The sequence below is a fragment of the Phaseolus vulgaris genome, chromosome 5 (genome assembly GCF_051622355.1).
Source record: "Phaseolus vulgaris cultivar YP4 chromosome 5, ASM5162235v1, whole genome shotgun sequence".
In the NCBI taxonomy this organism is placed as follows: Eukaryota; Viridiplantae; Streptophyta; class Magnoliopsida; order Fabales; family Fabaceae; genus Phaseolus; species Phaseolus vulgaris.
The window spans coordinates 11,257,117-11,268,642 of NC_143502.1; the positions used below are offsets into that span (position 1 = coordinate 11,257,117).

At 35.7% G+C, this 11,526-nt stretch overlaps 1 pseudogene; it reads left to right on the top strand.

The window, feature by feature from the left end:
- Window positions 1-9,502: 9,502 nt before the first annotated feature.
- On the top strand, window positions 9,503-9,823 carry LOC137833971 (putative histone H2A.2 pseudogene; annotated as a pseudogene).
- The last annotated feature ends 1,703 nt before the right edge of the window (window positions 9,824-11,526 follow it).

The window sequence follows — 11,526 nt, forward strand, 5'->3', positions numbered from 1 at the left end:
AACTCTTCTTCTAAGGTCTTGACTTTATTTTTCAACCAGTTGTTTAACCCTTTCAACCAATTATTCAAAAGGGTCAGCCTACTAGTTTCCTCATAAGTTTCTTTGAAGGCATCAAGAAGTTGACTATAATTTTCAAAATTAATAGAAGTTCTTGGACTTACACTGCTTGATTCAGATTCTTCCTTTGCCATCAAACACAAATTGGCTTCTTCATCTTCCTTAAATGATGAACTTGAGGATATTGTTAGAATGGATGGGTTTAAACTAGAGGAGGGGGGGGGGGGGGGGGGGGGGGGGCTGAATTGTTGAAAGAGGGTTTTCGCAAACTTTTAAGTAAAGAATGAAATTGCCTCAAGAAACAAATGATAAGAAATTCAGTTAGCCAAATCACAAAGCAAAAACAACAACACCAGAAAAACAATCGGTTGTTTCGCAGAAACAATCGGTTGTTTATACTAGTTTGCAAATATTAAAACTGAATTTAAAGAGATTAAGGATAGAGAGAATGCACACAGATGTTTATACTGGTTCACTCTAAACCCAGAGCTACATCCAGTCTTCTCAGAAACCACTGAGGAATTTCACTAAGCAATCAAACCTAGATCACATACAACACAACCAAGAAAGTGACCTTGATCCCCTCAAGACAGACACTTCTCTTGGCCAACACACCAACACTAAGAATGCTGATCTTGATCCCCTCAAGAACACACAACACTTCTCAACAAACACACAAATGTTCTTGTTCAACAGATACAAGGATTACACTTGTTACAGAAACAAATATGAAATCAATACAAGAGAAAATCCTATCTCACACTCTTTGATCAAACTCAATCTCTAAGCAATCTCAACTCTTTCAAAATCAGTAGTTGTGAAAAACCCAAATCTGTTTTTCTATTTTTAAAACAAAGTTGTTATATATTATCAAATCTTAACAAACTATTCATTGCATATAAAGATTGGTCAAAGCATTAATAACTGGAGCGTAAATAGTTAGAAAATCATTTAATGCTTAGTCAAAGCACAAAACAGTTTTTCTGTTATGGTACCAAAACAAACAATCGGTTGTTTCCACGAATCAATCGGTTGTTTTGGTATTGAGAGCTCAACCATTTTAAAAACAGTTTTCCACCTTTTCTAAAAACACCTAAGTATAAAACAATCGGTTGTTTCGATAAAACAATCGGTTGTTTTTCACTTAGTTTGAAAAACACTTTTCTTTTAAAAAGATTGAGAATGCCTATGCTTTGGATTCAATCAAGAGTGGATTACAAAACTCAATCAACCCCAGATCCTATCTAAGATAGCTCAGCAACAACAAGCACAACCTTCAACATCCTTCAAAGGGTTTGGATTCTTCAAAGCTTGAACACCACTTGGTTCAACAATCTCCCCCTATCTGATGAGGACAAATCCCTGATGCTTGTGTTGTACCTGATTGAATCTGAAGCAGTTCCTGCAAAGCACAGTTTTAAGCAAAGCATAGAACTTCTGATATTTGATTAGCACAGAAACAAATATAGAAATTCAGAGCATAATATCAGAGCAAACAACAAACAAATATTGGAGCAAAAACCTATGAGGTTTCACTCATACAAACTGTTTTGAAGAAATAAAAAAAAACTGAAACCAAACACAACATACATCTCCCCTTATTTGTCTTCCCAAATAGAAAAAAAGAAGAGATGAAAAAGATAATTGTTCTTAATACATCAGATTTAAAACAGCAAAAGCAAAAAAAAAAAAAAAAAAAAAAACTGATACAACCATAAAAAACAATCAGTTGTTTTGATATATCAACCGGTTGTTTTCTCTTCATTCATCATCATCAGCATATTGAAGATCAAAGATCTGGTTCTGTACTGCCTGAATCTGTTCATTTAGGGTCATGAAACGTGCATCCATGTTGTCAAACCTGTTATCAATCCTCTGGAAGTTGCTGACACATAGATCATGGAGATTCCTTTGATTCTCCGCAAAGCTATCAAGCCTATTAACAATGAGTCTCTCAAAAGGAGACATGGTTTGCATTCTTTCTTCTTGATTTCCAGCACCAGCACTAGGTCCAACATCTTGATGTGCTTCAGGTAGATTTTCATGTTGAAAATCCATATTTGCAGCATGTTCATGTTGTTCATGATCAGCAGCAGCACTAGTTGAGGCTCCAAAGTCACCATCTTTGCTAATCCATTTGTCACCTACTTTGGTGAAACCCATTTTACTGAGAGATCCATTGTTCAACTCTTGAGTTGACTTGACCAACTCAGATGTTTAATCTTCTAGGTTCACTTCAAAATAGAGCAGAAATTTAGAAACCAAAACAACATATGGATAATGATAGTCAGTTAACCTCATTGCCTTTTGCATGTGCTCTTCGATGATGTGTATCCAATTAATTCTGATCTTCTTCATAATGCAGAAGATGTACACCAGATCCTCCTTTGTAAGCACTGAATGATTCCTCCCTGATCCTCCTCTATAAGACAAATAGGGGGAGATGTATGCTGTGTTTGGTTTCAGTTTTTTATTTCTGCAAAACAGTTTGTATGAGTGAAACCTCATAGGTTTTTGCTTCAATATTTGTTTGTTGTTTGCTCTGAATTTCTATATTTGTTTTTGTGCTAACGAAATATCAGAAGTTCTATGCTTTGCTTAAAACTGTGCTTTGCAGGAACTGCTTCAGATTCAATAAGGTACAACACAAGCATCAGGGATTTGTCTTCATCAAATAGGGGGAGATTGTTGAACCAAGTGGTGTTCAAGCTTTGAAGAATCCAAACCCTTTGAAGGATGTTGAAGGCTATGCTTGCTGTTGCTGAGCTGTCTTAGATAGGATCTGGGGTAGATTGAGTTTTGTAATCCACTCTTGATTGAATCCAAAGCATAGGCATTCTCAATCTTTTTAAAAGAAAAGTGTTTTTCAAACTAAATGAAAAAAAACCGATTGTTTTATCGAAACAACCGATTGTTTTATACTTAGGTGTTTTTAGAAAAGGTTTGAAAACTGTTTTTCAAATGGTTGAGCTGTCAAAACCAAAACAACCAATTGATTCGTGGAAACAACCGATTGTTTGTTTTGGTACCATAACAGAAAAACTGTTTTGTGCTTTGACTAAGCATTAAATGATTTTCTAACTGTTTACGCTCCAGTCTTTAATGCTTTGACCAATCTTTAAATGCAATGAGTAGTTTGTTAAGATTTGATAATAAATAACAACTTTGTTTTACAAATAGAAAAACAGATTTGGGTTTTTCACAACTACTGATTTTGAAAGAGTTGAGATTCCTTAGAGATTGAGTTTGATCAAAGAGTGTGAGATAGGATTTTCTCTTGTATTGATTTCAGATTTGTTTCTGTAACAAGTGTAATCCTTGTATCTGTTGAACAAAAACCTTTGTGTGTTTGCTGAGAAGTGTTGTGTGTTCTTGAGGGGATCAAGATCAGCATTCTTAGTGTTGGTGTGTTGGCCAAGAGAATTGTCTGTCTTGAGGGGATCAAGGTCACTTTCTTGGTTGTGTTGTAAGTGATCTAGGTTTGATTGCTTAGCGGTATTCCTCAGTGGTTTCTGAGAAGATTGGATGTAGCTCTGGGTTTAGAGTGAACCAGTATAAACATCTGTGTGCATTCTCTCTATCCTTAATCTCTTTAAATTTAGTTTTAATATTTGCAAACTGGTATAAACAACCGATTGTTTCTGCAAAACAACCGATTGTTTTTCTGGTGTTGTGGTTTTTGCTTTGTGATTTAGCAAACTGAATTTCTTGTCATTTGTTTCTTGTGGCAATTTCATTCTTAACTTCAAAGTTTGCGAAAACCCTCTTTAAACAATTCACCCCCATCTAGTTTAAAGCCATCCATTCTAACAATTGTCATCAAGAGCTTGGTTCTTGAAATTTATTCAAGTGTGACCCTAAAACTGTTTTGTGATGGCTAATAGACTACCTTTTAGGGAAGGTGCTTCAATCAACAGACCACCTCTGTTTTGTGGTTTGAACTACCAATTTTGGAAAGTGAGAATAAAAATCTTTATGGAATCACTTGACAAAGGAATTTGGGATGCAATTGAAAATGGTCCTTTTATCCCAAAGTTTGAAAAAGATGGATCTGTCATTGAAAAGCCTTGGTCTCAATGGACTGATTCAGAAAGCAAGAAGGCCAAATTTGATTGCATTGCCAAAAATATAATAACCTCTGCTTTAAATTCAGATGAGTTTTTTAGGGTTTCTCAATGCAAATCATCAAAAGAAATGTGGGACACCTTGGAGGTAACTCATGAAGGTACAAATGAGGTGAAGAGAGCTAGGAAGCATACTCTAATCCAAGAGTATGAGATGATCAGAATGCTCAAAGGTGAAACAATTGTTGAAGTGCAGAAAAGATTCACACACATCATCAATCCTCTCATGAGCCTTGACAAGACCTTTGAAAAGGAAGAGCTAAACATCAAGATCTTGAAATGTCTTGATAGAGCATGGCAACCTAAGGTAACTGCTATTTCTGAATCTAAAGACCTAACATCCTTGAGTATGGCTTCTTTGTTTGGTAAGCTTAGGGAACATGAGTTAGAGATGAATCGACTCAATGTTCAAGAAAGCGAAGACAAACACGTAAGGAGCATAGCCTTAAAAGCTTCTAAGCATAAAGGCAAACAAGAATCCAACGATGATAGTGATGAGGAAAACCTTAGCTTGCTGTCAAGAAAGTTTAGCAAATTCTTGAAGAGGAACTGCAACAAGGACAACAACAAAGATAGGTATGGAAACAAGAAATCCAATGATTTTAATTCCAATAACTATACTTGTTTTGGTTGTGGTGAACAAGGACATATAAAGGCAGATTGTCCAAAAAAAGCAAGGAGAAAAAGCCTAGCTACAAGGAAAAGAAGGGCAAGACAAAGAGAGCCTACATAGCTTGGGATTGGAATGAGGTATCATCATCAAGCTCTTCATCAAGTGAAGATGAGAAAGCAAACATCTGCTTGATTGCTGAAGATGATGATGAATCCTGTAGCTCAAGTGAGGTAAGTTCATGTGCTTCCTTATATGAACAAAATTATAGTTTATTGCTTGAAGCTTTTCAAGAAACTCACGACGAAGCTAATCGATTGGTGCTTTCAAACAACCGATTGAAAGAACTTAATAGCTGGTTGGAAAAGAGAGTGAAATCACTTGAAGATGAGATTGAAAAATCAAAAAATGATTTCAAAAATCTGGTAAATCATTTCAAAAATTCTTCTTGCAAGTGTGAGACTCTCATTTGCGAAAATTGTGAAAATCTTGAGAAAAATGTGCATTATCTTGTTGACACTGTGGACAAGCTTTCAAAAGGGAAATCTAACTTTGAGAATGTCTTGGCATCTCAAAGTTGTGTTTTTGGAAAGGCTGATTTTCAGCTTTTTCTAACGTTTTTTGTGCAGGGCATGGTCAAGTCTTCTCTCTTTGAAAATCTGGTACCCACTCATGTCATTGAATGCTTTATGATTCTGTTATTGCTATGAAATCTGTTGCAGCTGATCTCTTCCACAAGAACAACCAATTGCAACATCTCTTGCAAATCTTGTGTGAGCTTTTCTCTGTTTTTTTCTTTGCCATCATGGACTCAACTCCTCCCACCTCAAAGAGAGTCAAATCCATAGCAGTAAGGTCTGGAGGAAGGCTTGAAGGATGGTTTTCTAGTGATAATGATCTTATTGAGAGATATAGATTTGAGACTAGCACCAAAGTGATAAACAACCCTAAAGTTGTTTGCTTTGATTGGCTGAAAAGCCAAAAGCTGGACAATGTCAGAAAGCTTCTCAAAGATCAGTCCCTCAGAAAGTTCTTGGAGATGAAAGGCAATATCTATCCATATTTGATAAGAGTTTTCTACACAAATCTTAAGGTTGAAGGAAACAACCTTGTTTCTCATGTAAAATGTGTAGATATGGAAATTACACATGATGTGTGGGCTGCTGTAGCTGGTCTAAAGTACTCAGGCCTCGGGATTAACAAGGGGAACCTTGGTGTAGGGAGGACTTCAACAAAGTTCAATACTACAAGAGCTGCTTGAAGAACCAAAATGCACAAGTTAGGACTTGTTCAGTTGGTGGCTTAAGGCTTGATGAAAGGTTGCTAGCCCTCATTGTGACTTGGATTCTAACTCCAAGGGGGAGCAATCATTCAGTGCTTACAGAGGAGGATCTGGTGTACATCTTCTGCATTATGAAGAAGATCAGAATTAATTGGATACACATCATTAAAGAGCACATGCAAAAGGCAATGAGGTTAAGTGACTATCATTATCCATATGCTGTTTTGGTTTCTAAATTTCTACTCTATTTTGAAGTGAACCTAGAGGATTAAACATCTGAGTTGGTGAAGTCAACTCAAGAGTTGAACAACGGATCTCTCAGTAAAATGGGTTTCACCAAAGTAGGTGGCAAATGGATTAGCAAAGATGGTGACTTTGGAGCCTCAACTAGTGCTGCTGTTGATCATGAACAAGATGAACATGCTGCAAATAAGGATTTTCAACATGAAAATCTACCTGAAGCACATCAAGATGTCGGACCTAGTGCTGGTGCTGGAAATCAAGAAGAAAGAGTGTAAACCATGTCTCCTTTTGAGAGACTCATTGTTAATAGGCTTGATAACTTTGCGGAGAATCAAAGGAATCTCCATGATCTATGTGTCAGCAACTTCCAGAGGATTGATAACAGGTTTGACAGCATGGATGCACGTTTTATGACACTAAATGAACAGATTCAGGCAGTACAGAACCAGATCTTTGATCTTCAATATGTTGATGATGATGAATGAAGAGAAAACAACAGGTTGATATATCAAAACAACCGATTGTTTTTTATGGTTGTATCAGTTTTTCTATTTTTTTTTTTTTTTTGCTTTTGCTGTTTTAAATCTGATGTCTTAAGAACAATTATCTTTTTCATCTCTTCTTTTTGTCTATTTATAAAGACAAATAGGGGGAGATGTATGTTGTGTTTGGTTTCAGTTTTTTATTTCTGCAAAACATTTTGTATGAGTGAAACCTCATAGGTTTTTGCTCCAATATTTGTTTGTTGTTTGCTCTGATATTATGCTCTGAATTTCTATATTTGTTTATGTGCTAACCAAATATCATAAGTTCTATGCTTTGCTTAAAACTGTGCTTTGTAGGAACTGCTTCAGATTCAATAAGGTACAACACAAGCATCAGGGATTTGTCTTCATCAGGTAGGGGGAGATTGTTAAACCAAGTGGTGTTCAAGCTTTGAAGAATCCAAACCCTTTGAAGGATGTTGAAGTTTGTGCTTGCTGTTGCTGAGCTGTCTTAGATAGGATCTGGGGTAGATTGAGTTTTGTAATCCACTCTTGATTGAATCCAAAGCATAGGCATTCTCAATCTTTTTAAAAGAAAAGTGTTTTTCAAAATAAGTGAAAAACAACCGATTGTTTTGTCGAAACAACCGATTGTTTTATACTTTGGTGTGTTTAGAAAAGGTCGAAAACTGTTTTTCAAATGGTTGAGCTGTCAAAACCAATACAACCGATTGATTCATGGAAACAACCAATTGTTTGTTTTGGTACCATAATAGAAAAACTGTTTTGTGCTTTGACTAAGCATTAAATGATTTTCTAACTGTTTACGCTCCAGTCTTTAATGATTTGACCAATCTTTAAATGCAATGAATAGTTTTTTAAGATTTGATAAAAAACAACAACTTTGTTTTACAAATAGAAAAATAGATTTGGGATTTTCACAACTACTGATTTTGGAAGAGTTGAGATTGCTTAGAGATTGAGTTTGATCAGAGAGTGTGAGATAGGATTTTCTCTTGTATTGATTTCATATTTGTTTCTGTAACAAGTGTAATCCTTGTATCTGTTGAACAAGAACCTTTGTGTGTTTGCTGAGAAGTGTTGTGTGTTCTTGAGGGGATCAAGATCAGCATTCTTAGTGTTGGTGTGTTGGCCAAGAGAAGTGTCTGTCTTGAGGGGGATCAAGGTCACTTTCTTGGTTGTGTTGTAAGTGATCTAGGTTTGATTGCTTAGTGGAATTCCTCAGTGGTTTCTGAGAAGACTGGATGTAGCTTTAGGTTTAGAGTGAACCAGTATAAACATCTGTGTGCATTCTCTCTATCCTTAATCTCTTTAAATTCAGTTTTAACATTTGTAAACTGATATAAACAACCGATTGTTTTTGCGAAACAACCGATTGTTTTTCTGGTGTTGTGGTTTTTGCTTTGTGATTTGGCAAACTGAATTTCTTATCATTTGTTTCTTGAAGAAATTTCATTCTTGACTTAAAAGTTTGCGAAAACCCTCTTTAATCAATTCATCCCCCCCCTTCTAGTTTAAAGTCATCCATTCTAACAGAATCATCATTATCTTTCCAAGCTATGTAGGTTATTCTTGCTTTGCCTCTCTTTTCAACTTCCTTGATTTCCCATCTCTCTTTACTCTCATTGTTAGGAAAATCAACCTTGATGTAACCCTATTTACCACATCTAAAACAAGTATAGTTTGTAGAATTAAATTCATTCACTTTCTTACTATTCAACATGTTTGATGGTTGATTCTTGTCCTGACTGTTCTTCTTCAATAACTTGTCAGACTTCCTTGTGAGCAAGTTGAGAGTCTCACCATCACTGCACTCACTTGAGTTTTTACCATCCTTATGACTAGCAGCTCTTAAGACAATGCTCTTCACATGTTTTTCTTCATTTTCTTGGTCATTAAGTTGATTCATCTCAAGCACATGTTCCCTTAGCTTTCCAAACAAGGAGGTTGTGGTCAATGTGGTCAAATCCTTAAATTCTAAAGTTGCAGTGACCATGGGTTGCCAAGATCTATCCAAGCATTTGAGGATCTTGATGTTCAGATCCTCCCTTTCAAAGATTTTGCCTAGGCTAATGAGGTGATTCACTGTGTGGGTGAATCTTTTCTGCACATCCGAGATGGTTTCCCTTTTAAACATCCTGAACATTTCATATTCTTGGATACAGGCATGCTTCCTTGCTCTCTTCACATCAGTTGTGCTTTCATGGGTAATCTCAAGGATGTCCCACATCTCCTTTGTAGATGCACATTGTGAGACCCTGAAAAATTCATCAGAATTCAAAGCAGAAATGATAATATTCTTGGCAATGCAATCAGATTTAACTCTTTTACTTTCACTCTCCGTCCATTGGGACCAAGGTTTTTAATGAAAACATCATATTTTTCAAGCTTAGGTTCAAAAGGGCCATTTTTGATAGCATCCCAGATTCCTCTATCAATTGATTCAACAAGTGTTGCTTATGTTGCAGAGAGAGGTGGGATTGAGAGATGTGAGGTGTTAAGTGGCATGGATTGAGAGATTGGTTTAGTGAAAAATCAATTAAGGTTAGGGTTTTTTGAATTGTAATTAGGGTATGACCATGTAGAACCATTCATCACACCCAATTCTGCTCAACATCCTTTTCTCGTTCCTCACTTCCTCTCTTGTTTTTCAAGCGCAACTAATTTTTAGTGTTCTGACATGGAAGCTAGTGGAAAGATTAAGAAGGGCGCCAGAGGAAGAAAGGGCGATGGGCCAAAGAAGAAGTCAGTCACAAGGTCTATTAGGGCCGGACTCCTATTTCCATTCAGAAGAGTAGGGCGTTACTTGAAGAAAGGAAGGTATGCGAAGTGTGTGGGAACCAGTGCTTTTGGTTGTAAAGAACGATGATGAATTGGGGAAATGGCTTTCTGGTGTGACCATTTCCATGGTGGTGTTCTTCCCAACATTAACCTTGTTATATTGCCTAAGAAGACCGATAAGGCTTCTAAGGATCCCAAATCTCCATCTAAAGCTACCTAATCTCCCAAGAAGGCTTGGAGTATATTTTAATTTAGTTCTGTATATTCGTTTTTAGGGTCCTTTGGTTGTAACAGTAAAGGAATTTGATGTTTGAAACACTGTATTTTCATCTAATTGTGTTGCTCGAAGGAGTTTGTTCATTTATCGAAACCTCTTGTTTTCTCCCAAAAAAAACCATGTGCATAAGTTGTGCAGGAACATATGCTCAAGGTCCAAGTGGTTGACGGAGTGGAAGATGCAGTCGGACGGAGGTGGGGACGAGGGGACTCCCTTTGAAGCATCTCTTAAATGGAAAAAACCCTAAACCCCAATGTTGAACTTTATTAATATCTGCGAAACCCATCAACTTGCCACCTCACACAACACCCAATCCAACGTGTCTCTGTTCTCTCTGTCACATCAGCAACACTTGACGTCGTAGGGGAAAGTTAACAGAAAGGACCAATTTGGATACTTTTTAAAAAACACAGGGACCAAATTGATTTTTTTTAAAAACCATTGTACTAAATTGAATATTGACCTTAAATGTAAGGACCAATAAGATAATTATATAAGTAACACTTTCTTTTAACTTTGTAATTTCAAAACCTAGGTGAAGAGTAAACATTAGTTACAATCAGTCTTATAAATATTATAACCAAAAGCTTTAATTGCTATTCAAAACTTTAATAAAACTTAGTTCATCTTATTATATTTTTTAATATATATATATATATATATATATATAACAATTGTTCTCTTCAATAATAAATCAAAATCAAAATCTTATTCTCATACAATTTTTATAATAAAGTACTAAATAAATTTATCTTGTCTTACTAATTAAAAAGGAGATGTGTAAGAATGAGAAAAATTTGAACATACTAATTCCTACATGATTCATAAAGTCAGATATAACAAATATTAATTACTACTAAAATTTAATACATGTTTATATCTCATCCTTAATAATTAACATAATCATCTTAAAAAATATATAAAATGACCTTATGAGTTATAACAATATTGGCTAGGACTTTTTTTCTTGGAATCATGTGTGCTCTGTGGTTAGGGTAAATTCATTTTGTTTTCATCTATTCGCCTTCCAAAGTTTTAGTAGTCTGAAAGGTTTTCACGGGCGACTTCCTATAATCAGCATATTCAGTATAAAGTTTTTCATATATGTTCTATGTGTACGCTTTGTGGAAAGCATGAGGAATCTATTCAGCATTTATTTTTTGAATGTTCTACTGCTTTACGTACTTGGAGTTGGGTTCGGCAGATTTTTCTTACTCCTCGATTCTCTAATAAGGATGATCTTCTTTCTTTTATTAAGAGTGATGGTAGTCCTTTAGTTAAATTGCTTAAGCTTGTTGTGATAACTTTTTTTTTATTTGGATGATATGGCGTATGACAAATTAAGTTAGATTTCAGGATAAGATTGATGTTTCTAGGGCAATTTCGGTAATTAAAGATTTAACTTATCTTCTGGAAATTTTGTCTAAAGCTTCAATGAAGAATGATATGTTGGATTTCAATGTCATTAAGTTTTTTGGTATTAATACTCGTACTGATAAAGTTCTTCGTCCTCTTCCTATTAAATGGGAGTTCCCATCACCAGGCTGGGTTAAAATCAAAACTAATGGGGTTGATCGGGGATATCCTGGTCTTGCTACTTGTGGAGGAATTTTCCGTGGGAGTATGGGGGAGTTTATTGGTGGGTT